The sequence below is a fragment of the Heterocephalus glaber genome, unplaced genomic scaffold (assembly GCF_053883595.1).
Source record: "Heterocephalus glaber isolate CG9 unplaced genomic scaffold, H.glaber_assembly_v1.0 deba00001457, whole genome shotgun sequence".
NCBI classification, from domain to species: domain Eukaryota; kingdom Metazoa; phylum Chordata; class Mammalia; order Rodentia; family Bathyergidae; genus Heterocephalus; species Heterocephalus glaber.
Genome location: NW_028258305.1, coordinates 7,901,557 through 7,919,245, shown reverse-complemented (window position 1 = coordinate 7,919,245; position 17,689 = coordinate 7,901,557). Strand labels below are relative to the sequence as shown.

At 39.2% G+C, this 17,689-nt stretch overlaps 1 long non-coding RNA gene across 1 annotated transcript in view; it reads left to right on the top strand.

Annotated features, from left to right (window-relative positions):
- Positions 1–11,122, top strand: part of LOC147826939 (uncharacterized) — a 35,457-nt gene extending 24,335 nt beyond the window's left edge. Inside the window, exons 2-3 of the long non-coding RNA XR_015452965.1 lie at positions 8,245–8,404; positions 10,422–11,122. This is a non-coding gene — a long non-coding RNA (uncharacterized LOC147826939). The remainder of the gene's footprint in view (positions 1–8,244; positions 8,405–10,421) is intronic.
- The last annotated feature ends 6,567 nt before the right edge of the window (positions 11,123–17,689 follow it).

Sequence of the window (17,689 nt, the reverse complement as noted above, 5' to 3'; positions counted from 1 at the left end):
CCTGTATCCCAGCACTCAGGAGGCTGAGGCAGGAGGACTACCTCAAGTTCGAGGCCAGCCTGAATTGCATAGTGAGACCCTGTCTCAAAAAACCCCCACACAAATACTAAACTCATGTATAAATCATGAACATAACTATACATATAAAAATAACTGTGCATATGTTTTAATTCTTTAAAAGGAGTTATGTGGGTAGATTTCTTTCTAACATATATCTTTAAGAGATTTTTTTTTTTGGTGCCAGGGATCAAACTCGGGACCTTGTGCTTGCAAGGCAGGTGCAGCACCACTGAGCTAAATCCCTGGCCCCATATGTTAAAGACTTAAAGTACAATAATAATATATTTTTTGAGACAGAGTTTCACTATGTAGTTCAGGCTGGCTTTGAACTCACTATGTAGCCTAGGCTGACCTCAAATTCACGGTGATCCTCCTGGCTCAGCCTCCCAAGTTCTTGGATTACAGGTGTGCACCACCATGCCTGGCCAGTAATAATAATTAAAACAGTGTGTATAAGGGCAATATTAAATAAGTGAATAAGATATAGAAATACACCCAACTCTAAATAGGAAGAAGATATGTAACAGCATATATATAACATGATATATAATAAGGCACACAACGTAACTGGGAAAGAAAAATTATAATTTTAATAAGATCTAAAACTTATGTAGTATATACTTTTTGCCTGGCACTCTTCTAAATTCTTTATATATATCAATTCAAATAATCTTCATATCCATCCCATGAGGTAGATTCTACTTTGCTGATGGGAAACTGGGGCAGGAGGAGATTGACTTGTTTAAGGTCCTATATATCTAGGAAGTGACACGGCATGGGTTAAACCCAGGACATCTGGCTATGGAACCTGTAGTTTTAATCCTTTTTAATTAAGATAATTAGTTTAGTTACTAGTTTCTAAAAAGGACTCAGAGGTGGTGCCGCACATCTGTGATCTCAGTACTTGGGAGGCTGAGGCAGGAGCACCACTGAGTTCAAGGCCAGCCTGAGCTGCATAGGGAGAACCTGTCTCAAAAAAATGAAAGAAAAAAAAAAAAACTTAAACTAATTCCTAAAAAGGAAAAAAGTAAGAGTACACTAAAAATGTGCATTTGAAAGTCCACTATGGAAAAACAAAGTTTTTCTCATATAATCTCTTTGCTTTCTGCAATTTTTTGAAGTCTTTCACTCACAATTAGATACTCCTTTTGTATTTTAAAGAACAAAATAGATGGGAAATTTTGAATTTGTTTTTGTTTTTTTGGTACCAGGGATCGAATTCAGATCCTTGCATTTGCAAGGCAGGCACGGTGCCACTGAGCTAAATTCCCGGCCTGGAAATTTTGAATTTGAAAAACATCTATCTTGGGAGGCTGAGGCAGGAGGAGCGCAGTGAGTTCAAGGGCAGTCTTGGCTACATAGTGATTTCAAGGCCCACCTGAACTTCGTAATGAGACCCTATCTCAAAACAACAACAATCTGTCACTATATATAAATTCTCACTTTGTTTATCCACTTCATATAATATATAATCTATTGGGGTTTTTTGTTTGTTTTTGTGCAAGGATCAAACTCAGGACCTTACATTTGCAAGGCAGATGCGGTGCCACTGAGCTAAATCCCCAGCCCAGAATCTATTCTTTCACCACTATTTCAAGCATTGACATTCTATTTTCCTTTAAAATACATTTATTAATTTTTTACCTTTCACCTTAAGTGAAACTGGGCAGGATAATTTCTATAAATTAGGGTAATTTCAAATGGTATACATGTAGAGCCCCAGGCATATGAAAGTTATTAAAAACATCAGGTTATTCAACCAATCAAACTGAATAAAGATTGTTAATAAAGGAAAAATGACCTGGACATGGTAGTTGTAGGAGGCCGCTGGGAGAAGTGTCAAAGCCCAGGTGTCTGAGGGCACTTGAGGGCACCTGAGGACACAAGTCTGTCCTTTAGCGCAGGCGCATGATGGAGTTGTTATAATAATAATAAATCAGCATGGACGACCACACACAAACCACAGCTCTGCAAGGTCACGCAAAATGTTTTGTCTGTGTCTCAGCTAAGCTGATAAAGAGCTACTATAAGTTCTGTGTTGGAAATTGAAGTTTGGTTCCTGCTTTCTTGTGATGTCTGCTCCATGTGTGTTCTTTTCTTTGGCAACCTCACCCACAGGCCCAACAGTAGTGCATGCTTATAATCCCAGTACTTGGGAGGCTGAGTGTTATGGCTTTTATCTAGATGTCCCCTCAAAGCTTCATGCGCTCATAGGTAGGGCTTTTGGGAGATGACTGAAAACGGGTGCGATATTGGATCATGGGTGTGTGATACTGGATTAGTTCACTGATGGGTTTACAGACAGGTGTGATGTTGGGAAGTGAAGTCTGGTGGGAAGAGGCGGGTCGCTGTGGGCGTGGCCTGCAAGGGCCTACACAGTATATCTCTCTTCCTCCCTTGATCCCTCTCTGCTTCTTGTCACCCTGCATTAGATAAGCAGGCCTCTTTGCTATGCCCCTCTGCCAGGCTGCCCTGCCTTGGAGCCAGCTGACTATGGGAGTGAAACCTCTACAAACTGTGAGCTACAATAAACATTTCCCCCTTAGAATTGTAGGTCTCAGGTATTGCGTCTCAGAGATGAGAAAGTAACTAGGACACTGAGGAAAAAGAAAAAATAGATCAGTCTAGCTTCTAATAAATTTAGCCAGGTGTAGTAGCCTCTCCCTGCCACTCTGCAAGGCTGAGATGACAGGATTTCTAGTTTGAGTCCAGCCTAGGCAATTTAACTACTTATTGAGATCCTGTCTCAAAATAAAGTTTTAAAAGGCTGGGATGTAGTTCAGTGTGAAGGTTCTGGGTTTGGGGCTGGGCATTTAGCTCAGTGGCACCGTGCCTGCCTTGAAACCTCAAGGTCCTGAGTTTGATTCCCTGTACCAAAAAAAAAAAGTCCTGGGTTCAATTCCCAGTACCACAAAAAATAGTTTTAATTTCTACACATATTTCTCACACACTCCTGCTACCCCTTCCTTTCACAAGAATGTGTAGCAATCCATTTACAAGGGTTAAGCAGTAACTCTAGTCCATCACTAGTTTACTTATACTTTTGTTAAGAACCTCAGATGTGGGTCTGGACATTGGTTAAAATCAGTTAGGTAGCTTTGGAATGATTCCAAACACTTACATAGTTGGCTACATGATTTTTTTTTTCTTTTGAATTTGTGGGGTTTTTTTTTAGTTCAGGCTGACCTTGAACTCACTATGTAGCCCAGGTTGGTCTCAAACTTGTGGCCATCCTCCTGTCTCAGCCTCCCAAATGCTGGGATTTCAGGTGCACCATCATGCCTGTCTGTGTTATTGTTTTGCCTTGATTTTTTTTTTGTCTTGATGTTTTAAGAGTAAACATCTCATCTGACCCCATCTATGAAAACTTAGAACCCCTCCTTTCTTTGCAAGTGGATAGCTTATCAGACCCCATATGAGAACTTCTAGGGCATGCCTCCTTCCCTCAGAACTGTTACTTCAAATCTTTTTTTTTTTTTTTTTTTTGAGACAGGGTCAGCTATTCAGGCTGAACTTGAATTCACTATGTAGTCCAGGCTGGCCTCAAACTCACAATACTCCTACCTCAGCCTCCCGAATGCTGGGATTACAGGCATGTACCACCACTCCTGGCCTACTTGAAATCTTTTAAGAGCTCCCATATTTTAGTAACTGAACTCAGATACTGGATTTCAAAATATGCAGAAACTCCAGAGTTTGCCTGACACTTTGAGAGCTCAGCCAGCAAGGCTACGTGCTAGTGGGTGCTCCTCCACACACCCGCAGCATGTGCTGTGACAGGCTGCACGCTGTCAGCCGCCTTGCTCACCCAGAGCTCTGTCCACAGCATGGGACACCTTGCTGGCCTTGGAGTTTTGGAACCTCAAGCAGCCAGCAGAACCTCATGTGTCCTCAAAGATCTGCACGGTGGTGTCAAGCCAACCTGTACTGAGAGGCACTTGTATAAAGGTTTGCCTCAAACTTTAATAAGACTTTACTTTCCTGACTGACCAGGCTGGCTTTATTTCTCCTCTTCTGTGTGTCCATGATACCCTCTAGTCACGTTAAATCCAATGGAATGTGTTAAAATTATTATTACTATTATTTGCAGTCCTGGGGATTGAGCCAGATCGTCAAACATGCATGGGAAGCACTGTACCCCTGAGCTACATCCCCAGACCTTTTATTTTTCATTTGAGACAAGTCTCACTAAGTTGCCCAAGCTGACCTCCTGCCTCAGACTCCCATGTAGCTGGGAGTACAGGTGTGTGCTATGATACTGAGCTAGGTTTAGTTTTATTTTCTGTGTCAGAAAGCATATTTTAGCTCTAATGACACCAAAATTTAACTCTACCTGCTTCTTTCCTACAGTTGTAGAGACTGTTTTGGGAATTTCCCAAGTGCTGCTCTTTTGTTGGCTTTATGCATTATTAAACTGACCCAGAATCAAATATTATCTCTCTATGTGTCTCTGTCTCTGTCTGTCTCTGTCTCTCTCTCTTTCATGCTGGGTATTGAACCCAGGTCCCTGGGCATGCTAGAAGAGCACTGTACCTTGGAGCTACATTCCTAACCTGACTATATATTTTTAACTCCAGCTAGAATTCATTACGAATGTAATGCTGTGAAAAATATAGAAATATGCTCTTAAAATGATATCAGGAGTTAAAAAAAATGGTATCAGGAATTCACAGTAAATACGACCCAGCATCTTATCAATTTTTTTTGAGTCTTGAAACTTGGATGGCATTAAGATGCGATATATACACTTAGGGCCGGGGATTTAGCTCAGTGGTTTCGCCACCTGCTGCGCAAGCTCAAGGACCCAAGTTTGATCTCCGGTATCAAAAAAAAAAAAAAAAAGGTCTTGCTTATTTGGCCAGGCATTTAGCTCTGTTGTTCTGCTGCCTGCTGCACAAGTGCAAGGACCCAAGTTCGATCCCTGGTACCAAAAAAAAAAAAAGATGCGATATATACACATACCAACGCCCCATGAGGAATGTATTCATTATGTATCTCAAACATATACCAATAAAAATTTAATAAAAACTTGAATAGCAATGATATTTAAACTATGTTCTGAGGAATACTGGTGTACAGTGGAAGGACCCAGTGGTTTACTGAATTGGGGGTTTGGAGCAGGTAGAAGGTGAATGGGGCTCCAGATCACCTATCCTGGATCCAACTAGGTAGATCTTTATAAAATTTCATTTTTGCATGGCATGGTGGTACACACCTGTAGTCCCAACACTTGGGAGGCTGAGGCAGGAGGATCCCTGATAGTTCGAGGCTAGCCTGGGCTACATAGTGAGTTCAAATTCACCCTGAAATTAAAAAAAAAAATATATATATATATATATATTTTTTTTTTTTTGAAACCCTGTCTCAAAAATTTTTTTAATAGTTTAAACTTGGGAAAATGGGATTACAAGTGTATATCAACATCCCCAGACCCATGCTTCTTTTTTTTTTTTTTAAATTTTTTCCCCATGCTTCTTTTTAACAAAATAAATAGATAAAAATATTAAAAGTTTGAAAAATAGAGTCTGTAAATAAAACCACTGCTCAAATTCAGAGTTGAATTAATTGCAGTATATTTAATTTGTTTTAAGATAATACTATTTATTAAACTTAAAATGATAATGGTTTAGACCCCCCACTCTGACCAAACTTTTCTCCCACGCTGCTGTTTCGCTTTCCTCAGTTGTTCCTGGGGCTAGGATTCTGTGACCCCTTTTCCCTTTGGGTCATGTTCCTTCTGCCTTCAGTCCTTCCTCCTCTAGCTATGGCTCTCAGCCCTTCATTCTGAGTGCTCTCCCTTTGCCTTTCCATAGTGCCACCATTCAGGAGGCTCTGGCTGCCAGGCTTCGCTTCCCATTATCCACAAGAGCCATTTCAAACTTTCACAGACCTCTGACCCTCTTGCTTCTTCCTCCAAGAATGACCTCACCTCCAACTTCAGAGAAAACAGAAACCTTTAATAGGAACCCCCACAACTTCCTGTCTCCAAAATAGCACCCTTCCTTTCACCTGTTAAGGCTATTCATTTCCATCTATGCTGTGGATCACACACCCCTCTCTTGTTTTCTTGAGTTTTGTGCTATTAATCATCTTCTCTCTCAATTTGGAATCTCTTGTGCTCACTAGTCTTAAACAGTTGTAACTCAACAATGACAAATCACTACCAGCCCCTACACATAGAGTTTGTTCAAGTTTTATCACCATGGAGTTGGACTTTGGGTCATATTTGTGGAATGGAATTCAGAGAAATTTGTTGAGAGTTTTTCAACTATTTTTGGTCATGTACAGAAAGATGGGTTGGGAAAAGGTAGGCTTAAGCAAGTTACTGAAAATAATATTGGAATATGTGTCAAGGATTACACCGGGCTAACAATGAAGAGGAGGGCCTAACTTCTGGATTCAACGATGAGTCAGATGCATCTCTCTTGAAGCTAGTAGTTAGTAAGACAGGTTGGCAGAAATTAACAATTTCCAAAGATTCATGGATCCAAATAACCTACCAAAGGACTGGTCTCAAGGACTGCACTTGCTGATATCAACATCTCATAGACAAAGGAAAAATGGCACATCATCTATGTTAAGAGCCTGGATGTCTTTAATGTTTCTTTAAAAAAACCTTTTTGTACATGTTTTCAGTTCATGTAGTTTACAGTCATGTTGGGGAATGATTACATGTATATTCTTTAATGTCTTTGAGGAGATATTTAAACTAGAAATTGAAATAGAACAAGTGCCTGGTAATTTCCCCCCTCTATTCTCAATTTCTTTGTCTAAAATTTAAAAGATAAATGAAAATATTTGAGGCTTTTTTGACCTTTAAGTCCACTAGGAGTCATTCTCTAGGTTGCTATTATCAACAAACCATTTATATTTATTTGTTCAGCCTCTTTCATTTAAGAGCGCTTAATATGTGTCTTTGTAGCTATTCCTTGACACCCTTGTATTAAGTAACGTCAGAAAGCAAGATAACTTGTTGATATTGAAACAATTTTCTGACAAAGGCCTTTGTTAAGATTTAGTCTTATGTCTTTATCTTCTATACAAAGGTGATTATAAGAAATGTCCTTTCAAAGAAATATTTCCTGTATTTTTCACAGTCAAATCAATTCTTTTATTCATTGATTTAACAAATATTTATTGGATCTTGATTACATGCCAATTTATGGATACAAACATGAATGAAATCCAGTCCCTGCTCTGAAGGAGAACACAACCTGATGAGATAGAGGCATGTAAATAAATCATAATATAGTGTTAGAGTGTTTGTAATTATAGCATGAAAACAGTGCTATGGGAACAAAAAGTAGAGTCAGTAATTCTGTCCCAAGGTGAAGGAGGATTTCCCACAGGTGGGCTTGAGAACTGTGGGTACTGATAAGTGAAAAGAGCTCACTTGACCAAGAGGGCAAAAGAAAAGGTCACCCCAGGACCCAGACACTGGATAAAGATGGGCAAATATGTACTAGGGGTAGAGCTCAGTGGTAAGACCCTGACCAGGGAGAGACCCTGGGTTCAACCACTGACACTACCAAAAAAAAAAGAGGCAAATATGAAGTAGCTTGGTAAATTTGGAGAAGTGTCACTGAGAAAGAACATAAACACTAAGAAGGACTCAGTTGAGGCCTTAAGGAGCCTTGGGACATAATGTGTAACGTTCACTGTCCCTGTATTCACACTGTCCTGTGTAACTTCTTTACCACTTACTAGCTCTGAAATCTCAGGTAATTTAATATCCTAAAACTTGTTTCCCCATCTGTAAAAGATGGAGGCACTATTTCAATGATAATTCTTTGAGCACTTACTATAGGCCAAGTGGATAATCGAAATAATGTAGCTTTATAGCTTTGTTGTGAGGACAAATTAATAAATGTAAAACATCTTGAATGGTGTGGTGAGTACCAACTCAATGTTATTAATAATGATTCTTCAGACATTAAAATGCCTTCTTCTATGGAAAAAAAGGTGTGCTTTAGGGCTAGGAATGTAGCTCAGTAGTACAGCTCTTGCTTAACATACTTGAGGGCTTGCATTCAAATCCTTAGCATGCACATGCACACACACACACACACACACACACACAAAAGCAAAAAATGGAAAAAAAAGTTGTCCTTTTTTTATCCTGACAGGCAGCCCAGATTTCAAGGGAAAGAACATGACTGTATTTTTTTTTTTTTTTGCTATCAGGGATCGAACTCGGGACCTTGCGCTTGTGAGGCAGGCACTTGAACCACTAAGCTAAATCCCCGACCCCATGACTGTATTTCTTTGGAGAAAGATGATTGGCTGCAGAGGAGAATTGAGTACAAGAATGGAGAGAGATAAGAGATGAGAGAATAATTAGCAGGTGAGTCCAGTATTCAGATCAGGTACCCAATGTATTTGCAGCAATGAGGCTGATGATGGAGGTAGAGGTCTGAGAAATATTTGGACGAAAGAACTTGATAAAATACATGGTAGTGGAAGTGGGGATGAGGAATCAAAGGTGACCTGTGATTCATGGTCAGGTTAGGGTGACAAAGACTAATGGTGCCATTAACTGAGACAGATAGTTCAAGAAACTGATAGGATATGGGTGGAGTTGGAGTAAAAATGATGGAAAGTGTCCAGTAGAATGATCCAGAGAGATACAGACAGGTAGATAAGGATAATAACTTTAACATGGTATTTGTTGTCTTCAATATGCAGATAAATAAGAAGTAAAAACAAACAATCAAAACAAACCCCCAAAATAAATGACAGATGTGAGCCAGGCCTGGGGACACTTGCCTGTAATCCCAGCTCTCGGGAGGGTGAGTCAGGAGGATGGAAAGTTTGAGTTCTGTGTGAGCGTTATGCTTGTGTCTAGATGTCCCCCTAAAGCCTCATGCAGTCTTATTTTTTTTCTATTTAAAAAAAATTTATTACATAATTTTACTGACTGGAACTCCAGATTTCAAGTGAATATTAAGAGCAAAAATAACCGATTTCTTATAAATAATACTTTGCTGCTACAGGACTGAATAATTAGTGGAGGCTGCAATTATAATACAACTTTAAATAACAGTATCACAATGGATTTAACACAATGAACCGGGGCCTAAAGTTTTCAAAGAGAAATTCAGAACAATGTGAAAATTCAAAAAGTTCACATTCCAGCTGTTACATTTAACCACAAATCCAGCAACGCAAACATTAACAAACTTACAGCAGCTCGTGACAAAACAATCATTTTCTTTTTAGAACAGGCATAAGTCACAGAAAGATAAGTGCATTGGACCAATTTCCCAGACAATCTGATTTCATTATACCTCTGCCCTGTCCCGTCCTTTCTACACAAGAAGTTTGCACTGATGTACATTAAACACATTATAAAAAAATCATAACCCTAGACTCTAATAAGGGACTCCTTTGAAATGTCCTCTTTGAAAAATGGAATCTCTATTGAATATGCATAGATTTTTTTTCTTGTGTATGTGCTGTGTGTGTGTGCTGTACTTGCTACTAGGTAAGTGCTATGGCATTGAGGAACATCCCCATTTCTTTTTCTTTTTCTTTTTCATTATTTTAAAATTTTTAATATATATTTTTCTTTTTTTTCTTGAGACAGTGTCTTGATATGTAGTTTAGACTGGTCTTGAACTCTATGTAGCTTAGGCTGGCCTCAAACACACAGTGATCCTCCTGCCTCAGCCTTCTGAGTGCTGGGATTACAGAATGTACCACCAAGCCTAGCATTTTTTTTTTTTAATTTTGAGATGGGAGGGGGGGGGTCCCACTAAGTTACTAAATTGTTCAGGCTGGCTTTGAATTTCTTTTTTTTCGTTGGTACCGGGGATTGAACTTGGGTCCTTGTGCTTGTGCAGCAGGCAGTGAAACCACTGAGCTAAATCCCCAGCCCTGGCTTTGAATTTCTGATCTTCCTGCCTCAGCCTCTGGAGTAGCAGGGATTGTAAACCAGCGCCACCACACCAGGCTTTTTTTTGAGACAGGGTCTGGCTGTGTAATTCAGGCCAGCATTGAACTCACTATGGAGCCCAGGGTGGCCTTGAACTCATGGCTCTCCTCATGCCTCAGTTCATAGTTTTAGATAGGGCTTTTTCAGAGGTGGCTGAATCTAGAGTGTGTGATGCTGGGATTAAGGGCATGTGATTACTAAATCTGTACATTGGGTTGGTTTGGCACCATCCTAATCCCATAATCTAGATAATATAAAAGGGTCAAAAAGACACTGTTAGGATCCCTTGTTGTTTTGAGGGTTTGTTTGTTTGTTTGTTTTTTTTGTTTTTGATACCGGGGATGGAACTCAGGACCTTGTGCTTGCAAAGCAGATGCCAGCACCACTGAGCTAAATCCCTGGCCCTATTGCTTTTGGTACCATATAGGTGCCATGAACTGTTTCTCCTCTGCGACATCCCTCTGCCATGTGCCACTCTGTCTTGGAGCCAGCTGATTATGGACTGAAACCTCTACAAACTGTGAGCTAAATAAAGCCTTTCCCCTTTAACTTTGGGTGTCAGGTATTTTGTCTCAGCAATGAGAAAAGTAACTAACACAGTGAGCAATTTAGGGAGACTCTGTCTGAAAATAAAAATAATAAAAAGAGTTGAGGGTGTAGTTCAGAGCAAAGACCCTGTGTTCAGTCCCTAGTATTAGAGAAAAATCAACAATTCAACAATTGGGGGAGATATTACAGACAGCTAAATTATTTAGAAATATAGGGAGTCAGACAGGGCTAGGCCCTAGGAGAAAGTCAGTGCAGAAGACAACTGTGGCTGGAGGCGTATTTGGTTTTTTTGGTACCGGGAATCAAACTCAGGACCTTGCACTTGTGAGGCAGGTGGCAGAACCACTGAGGCAAATCCCTGGCCCATGGAGTCGTATTTGTTGAAGGTTAGGCTTCAAGACAAAGAGAAACGATTACACCTACATACTTCTCAAAAAGTAGGGATGAACAGCAGTGACTGATATTCTAAATAGGCATCCATCACTTTGGATGGGGGACCAAAACCTCCCTAGCCCATTCCTGCCAGGAAAAATCCTTGTTTGATCCATATAAACTTGCTATATGACTTGCTTCCTCATTTAATCAACATTACCTAAGCGACTATACTTGTAATTTTATTGGTTGACTATAACTTTGTCCCACCTTATTCCCACTTTGCTGGATGGTTTTGCTCCTCTGTAAGACTCCCTTGAGAAGCAGGCTCCTAGGCCACCCACTCAGGACCCCTTCTGTCTCTCTTAGATGGAAGGTATCTTTCTCTCAATAAATATTTCTTACTTAAAAAACAAATCCAACAATTTTTCTCTGGGTTAGGTCAGGTTCCGTGGGGCATCAGAACCCTGGCCATGGGAGGCAAACTGCCTGGGTCAGCTCCAGCTCTTCTCTTTACCGCCACATGGCCTTGGGGAGGTTGTTGCTCAGTGTTTGCTTCATCTTCTCATCTACAAGATGGAGATGACGATAATCCCACCTTCCTACCCACCTGTCGAGGCATCTGTGAGAAGGATTGCATGAGCTAATGCACATGCATAGAATGGAGCCTGGAGTGCAGAGCATGCTCTTGCAAGCGCAAGGTCCCAAGTTCGATCCCTGGTACCAAAAAAAAAAAAAAAAAGAATTAACTGATGTAGTTGACTTCAAGTGAGAGTCTTTAAAGTATGGTCCCATTTAAGTAAAAGAAAAGAACCCCCCCCCAAAAAAAAGAAAGAAAGAAAAGAACCCATATATATATTATAGTGTTTACAATCGTTTTCTTTCTTTTATATTTTTAGTACCAGAAATCGAACTCAGGACCTTGCAGTTGCAAGGCAGGTGAGGTGTCACTGAGCTAAATCCCTGGCCATACAATAGTTTTCTTTGGGCATGGGATTATAGTGTTTTTTTTGTAGGGGCCAGTATGAGATATGTATGATGTGTGTGTGTGTGTGTGTGTGTGTGTGTAGATAGATATAGAGATAGAGATCTATAGATATAGAGAGATCTATAGATAGTATATAGAGGGACCAGGGATTTAGCTCAGTGGTTTCGCCACCTGCTGCGGAAGCACAAGGACCCGAGTTAGATACCCGGCACCAAAAAAAAAAAAGTATATACAGATCTCTCCATATACTATATATATACTTTTCCCCTAATACAATCACCAAAGCCCTACAAATTCTTAAAAATACTGTATTAGTGGTCTGTAAAGTATTTCACAGAGCAGCTAGGCCGTGGGGGAGATCCTGTCTCCTTGTCTCCTCTTGGGGCAGCCTCTCTTCTGGGAGTGCATTTTTAGGAACTAGGAGCAGGAGTTTGGCCAGGCCTTGTTCCTAACAGTGATACCTTGGTTGTTGAATGGCTCCAAGCTCAAACTTTCCACTACTCAAACAGCAAAGTCAAAAAAAATCTGCTTGGTTTTTGTAACTCTGCTTAGTGGAACTGAAAATCTGATTTTAAAAAACCTGTACAGTCCCAGAGTAAGCCACGTGTCCATCAGGGGGACCTTCTGTTCAAGCTCCGCTCTCGCCCAGACAGCTGCAGTGCTTGTGTCAGTGCATTCAGACATTCAGCAGTGAGCTTTTTTTTTTATGCGTAAATCAGCAGTGGGCTTTTTTGGGGGGCCAGGGAAATATCATAACCATGGCCAAAGAAATTTGGTGATACCAGCACCAAAGCTAGGGAAAACTCTGAGAACCTTGATAGAGTTTGAGAAAGAAATCATTATGAAATTTGTTAAAGTCTTGGAAAAATGAATTTATAAATATAATTTTTGGCCCCAGAACCAATTATTTGGTTTTCCATTATTTCTTATGGGAAAAATATGTTCAGTTCTCAAACTTTCCGTGTTTAAACATGTATTTGGAACAAATTGAATGGTATCATGGTGTGTCAATTGCTTATAATATCGGAAATGGGAGAAGGAGGACACTTTAGAAAGGATGACAATAAGTTCCAGCCAGGGATTTAGCTCAGTGGTTCTGCTGTCTCCCTCACAAGCACAAGGTCCTGAGTTTGATCCCCAGTACTGGGGGGTGGGGAGACAATAAGTTCCATTTTAGAAAGTCTGACTTTGAAGTGATGGGAGTATATCTGAATGGTGATACACTTCTGGCTGAAGGAATTTTCTTATTCATGCTTGAAGAGTTACACAAATGCTCAAAACCTTTGATTTTATAATTCTTCTACCACAAGTTTTTCATATGGAAATTATCCGAGGGGGAAAACTGAGAAGCAGAAAAATAAAAAAGAAAGCAATCTAATTGTCTAATAATATAAAAACAGCTAAGTAAATTATGTACTTGGTATGATATAATAGATTATTATGTAACTATTAAACTATGATTATGAAGACCATAGCAACATGGATAATAAGAGAAAAAAAAGGAAGATACTGAAAAGTACACAGGCTATGATTATAATTATTTTAAAATACAAGCTCAAAGGAATTGAAAGAAAAGCCCCCACCATGATTTTGGATAAAGAATTGATGAAAATATTCCAAAAATAGTGATTCTTTCTTTCTTTCTTTCTCTCTCTCTTTCTTTTTTTCTTTCTCTCTTTCTTTCTTTTTCTTTCTTTCTTTCTTTCTTTTTTCTCTCTCTCTTTCTTTGTTTATTAACCATTAAAGATTTCCTTTCTATGAAACATTTCTTTATATATTTTGTCTTACTTGGTTACATATGTCTTTTCATTAAGCATTTTGTAAGGGTTAGGGGTTTTTGTCTAGGTTATTTCATTACTCTTCACTATTTACTTCTTTGAATCCTTTTTTGGAACAAAGGATTTATATATGTTAATTAACATTTGCTAGTGTATAAAGCACCTATCTATAGATTTAAAGAAAAAAAAATACTTCTAAATTTCCTAACACTATTAGCAAAGTGTTATGCATCCACAGCCAACACATTTATTTTAGGAATAACCTTAATTCTGGCTTTATTTCATAAAAACTATCTGAAAGCAGTTAGAGTCAGTTACCTTTCATAAAGAAAGATAACTTTCTTTTTCAAATACATGTATTTGAAGATGAGCATTACAAAAGGCAATAAGGGGCTAATGGTTTATTTTTAAATTTTCTGCTGTTGAGACAGAGTCTCACTATGTAGCCCAGGCTGGTCTTAAATTTGTAGCAATCATTCTGCCTTAGCCTGGAGGCAGAATGATTACAGGTGTGTGCCACCATACCTGTCAGGGGCTAATAGTTTAGCCCCTTGTTACTTTAGGTATAGAACACAGACCACCAGCAACTAGGAGCTTGTTAAAAATGGAGAGAGCCGAGTGTGGTGGTGCATGCCTGTAATCCCAGCACTCAGGAGGCTGAGGCAGGAGGATCCCAGTGAGTTCCAGGCCAGCCTGGGCTACATAGTGAGTTTGTGGACAGCATGAAATACATACGGGGATTTAGCTCAGTTGTTCCGCCGCCTGCTGTGCAAGCGCAAGGACCCGAGTTCAACCCCTGGTACCAAAAAAAAAAAAAAAAAAAGGAGGGAGGATAGGGCCAGGGATTTAGCTCAGTGATTTCACTGCCTGCCTTGAAAGCACAAAGACCGAAGTTCGATCCCTGGTACAAAAAAAAAAAAAATGGAGGGAAGGAGAAAGGAGGACATCAGAAGGAGAATATGTGGGGGGCTTCCGGGCTGCTGTTCCACTGCTCCCAGCCCAGAGGAAGGGGCTTCCGGGCTGCCGTTCCACCACTTCCAGCCCAGAGGAGGTGAGCTGCGTGGGCGCCAACAGCAACCCCCCCCCCCTCGAGTTGAAATGAGGAGACACGTAAACAAGCCTCAAAACCAGACTTCCAGAACACCTACAGCAACTCCAAAGGGAAATGTGATGGAACACTCTGATACTCAACCACCTGGACTCCCTGAACTGGCAACAAAAGAGGATCTGGAAAAAATGAAATCAGAAATAATTTCTCTGATAACAGCAGAGATTGTGCCCATAGTACAAGACATGATTAATAAATCTAGAGAGGACACAGATAAAAAAAATAGAGGAACTGAGGAACACGATGGAATCCCAACATAGGAAACAAATGGAATCCATAAAACAGATACAAACAGATTTCCAGGAGATGAAAAACTCCACTGAAAGTCTACACAGGAGAATGAGCCAATGTGAGGACAGAATTTCAGATATAGAAGATAAGATTGCAATTAGTGACCAGGAAAAGAAAAATTGCTTTAAAATAGTAAGGGACCACGAGAAATCAATCCAGCAGCTGCTAGACAATGCAAAGAAAAATAACATAAGACTGGAGTCAATGAAGAAACAGGAGAGAGTACAGATGACATAAAAACAACTGTTCACAGAAGTGATGGCAGAAAACTTCCCAAGCAGGGGAAAAGAACTTGACATACAGATCAGTGAGGCATATAGGACTCCAGCTAGCCTTGATCAAAAAAAATCTACACATAGGCATATAATTGTTAAAATTTCAGAAACCCAACAGAAGAACAAAGTTCTACAAGCAGTTAGAGAAAAGAAACAAATCACATACAAAGGAAAGCCCATCAGAATCACCACAGACTTCTCAACACAAACCCTTAAGGTAAGAAGACCTTGGAGTGATGTATTCCAAGCCCTAAGGGAAAACAGCCTCCAACCCAGATTGATGTATCCTGCAAAACTACCTTTCAAAATGGATGGAGAAATAAGATACTTTGATGATAAAGAGCACCTCAGGAACTTCATGAATACCAAATCAACACTTTAAAAAATTTTAGATAATATCCTAGGGGGAAAAAAAAAGATAATATCCTAGGAACAGACAATGAGGATCACAGCCCTATGAAGCACAGCAGAATGAATCCATTGGATGCGACAAGAAATTAAATGTAAAGGGGGAGAATCCAACAAAAAGAAAAAGTCATGAACTTCATCTCCCTGATGAGTGTATAATTCAATCTTGTTATTGTACTGATTAATATTTTTCTGATTCTAGTGTTGCACGCCTTTCCTTGTGCTGTACTGGCTATTTATCCTCTTCTTGTGTCTACTTTTTAATTGGGTTGTTTATTAATGAGCTGTAAGAGTTCTTTATATATTCTGATCATAGGTTATATGCATTATAAATATGGTCTGTTTAAGGACTACTTTTCATTTTCTTTTTTTTTTTTTCTGGTACTGGGGATCGAACTCGGGTCCTTGTGCTTGTGCAGCAGGCAGCGAAACCACTGAGCTAAATCCCCAGCCCTACCCTTTTTTTTTGGTTTTTTGTTTTTGTGTTTTTTTGGTACCAGGCATTGAACTCAGGACCTTGTGCTTACAAGGCAGGCACAGTGCCACTGAGCTAAATCCCAGGCCCCTTAAAAGTATTTTTTTTTTTTTTTTTTAGGTACCAGGGATCGAACTCAGGTCCTTGGGCTTGCGCAGCAGGCGGTGAAACCACTGAGCTAAATCCCTGGCCCTTCATTTTCTTAATGATGTCTTTTAAAGTTCTAAATTTTGATGGAATCTCATTTATCAATTTTTTTCTTTTATACATCATGTTTTTCATATCCTAGGAAATTCTTGCCTACCCTAAATTCATAAACATTTTCCCTTATAATTTCTTCTTAAAGTTTTATAGTTTTAGTCTTTCATATTTAGGTTCATAGATCCTTTCAAGTTATTTTTATGTACGGAAATAAAGAGTTGAGGTTCATTTTTTATATACGGATACCAGGTGTTCTAGTTCCATTTGCTGAAAACACTATCTTTTCCTCTGCTCTTAAATTGAGTTTATGTTCTATAAAATGTTAATGTTAAATAATCTTTCAAAACTCAGTGGACCATGTATGTGTGGCTCTATTTCTTGATTCTCTGTTTTATTCCAATGATATATATGTCTTTCCTTACACCAACACTGCCTTGATTACTGTAGCTTTAGAAGAAGTCTTAAAATTAGGTACTAAATGTCTTCCAACACTGTTTTCTTTTTCTTTTTACTTTTGTAGGTCCTTTGTACGCCTACATAACTTTTAAATTTCAATATCCAATTCTTCATTTATAGCAAGTACACATAGACCTGAATTTGTAAATATACCTTGTGTTTTCTAATCCTGCTAAATTCAAATACAAGTTCTAGGGGCTCCTAGAGATTTCTTAGTATTTTCTCTGTAGGTGATCATTTCAACTACATATAAAGATTTTACTTCTACCTTGCCAATCTTATCCTAATTGTGTTATCCTAATTATTGCCAGGCTATTTTGGTTTGGGCCTATGTTTCAAAGTTTAATAGACAGATGAAGAGTAGGCATATCTGCCCTTGTTCCCCACCTTAGGGAGAAAGCATTGTATCTTCTCCATTCATATAAGGCATTTTTCCTGGAAGTATGGAGTACATGTCTTTGATCTGTTGAGAAGGTTCTATTCTACTTCTTGTCTCCTGATAGCTTTTACCATGAACAGCTGTAGAATTTAGTCCAATACTTTTTCTCCAACTACTGACAGGATCATATGGCTTTTTCTTTCTGCTTTAAACATTTGATATAGTTCATCAGTTAAAATGTATATGAGCCTGTTGTTGTCATATAGGTAGGTTTTCAAGCTAGGAATATACTTTCTTGAATAGGTGCTATTCAAACTTTATATTTCCTGCAAATTCAGTTTCATTATTTGTCTTCCAAGGTACTTCTTAGAAGTTGTTAAATTTATTTCAAAAAAGATTTTTGTAATATGCTTTC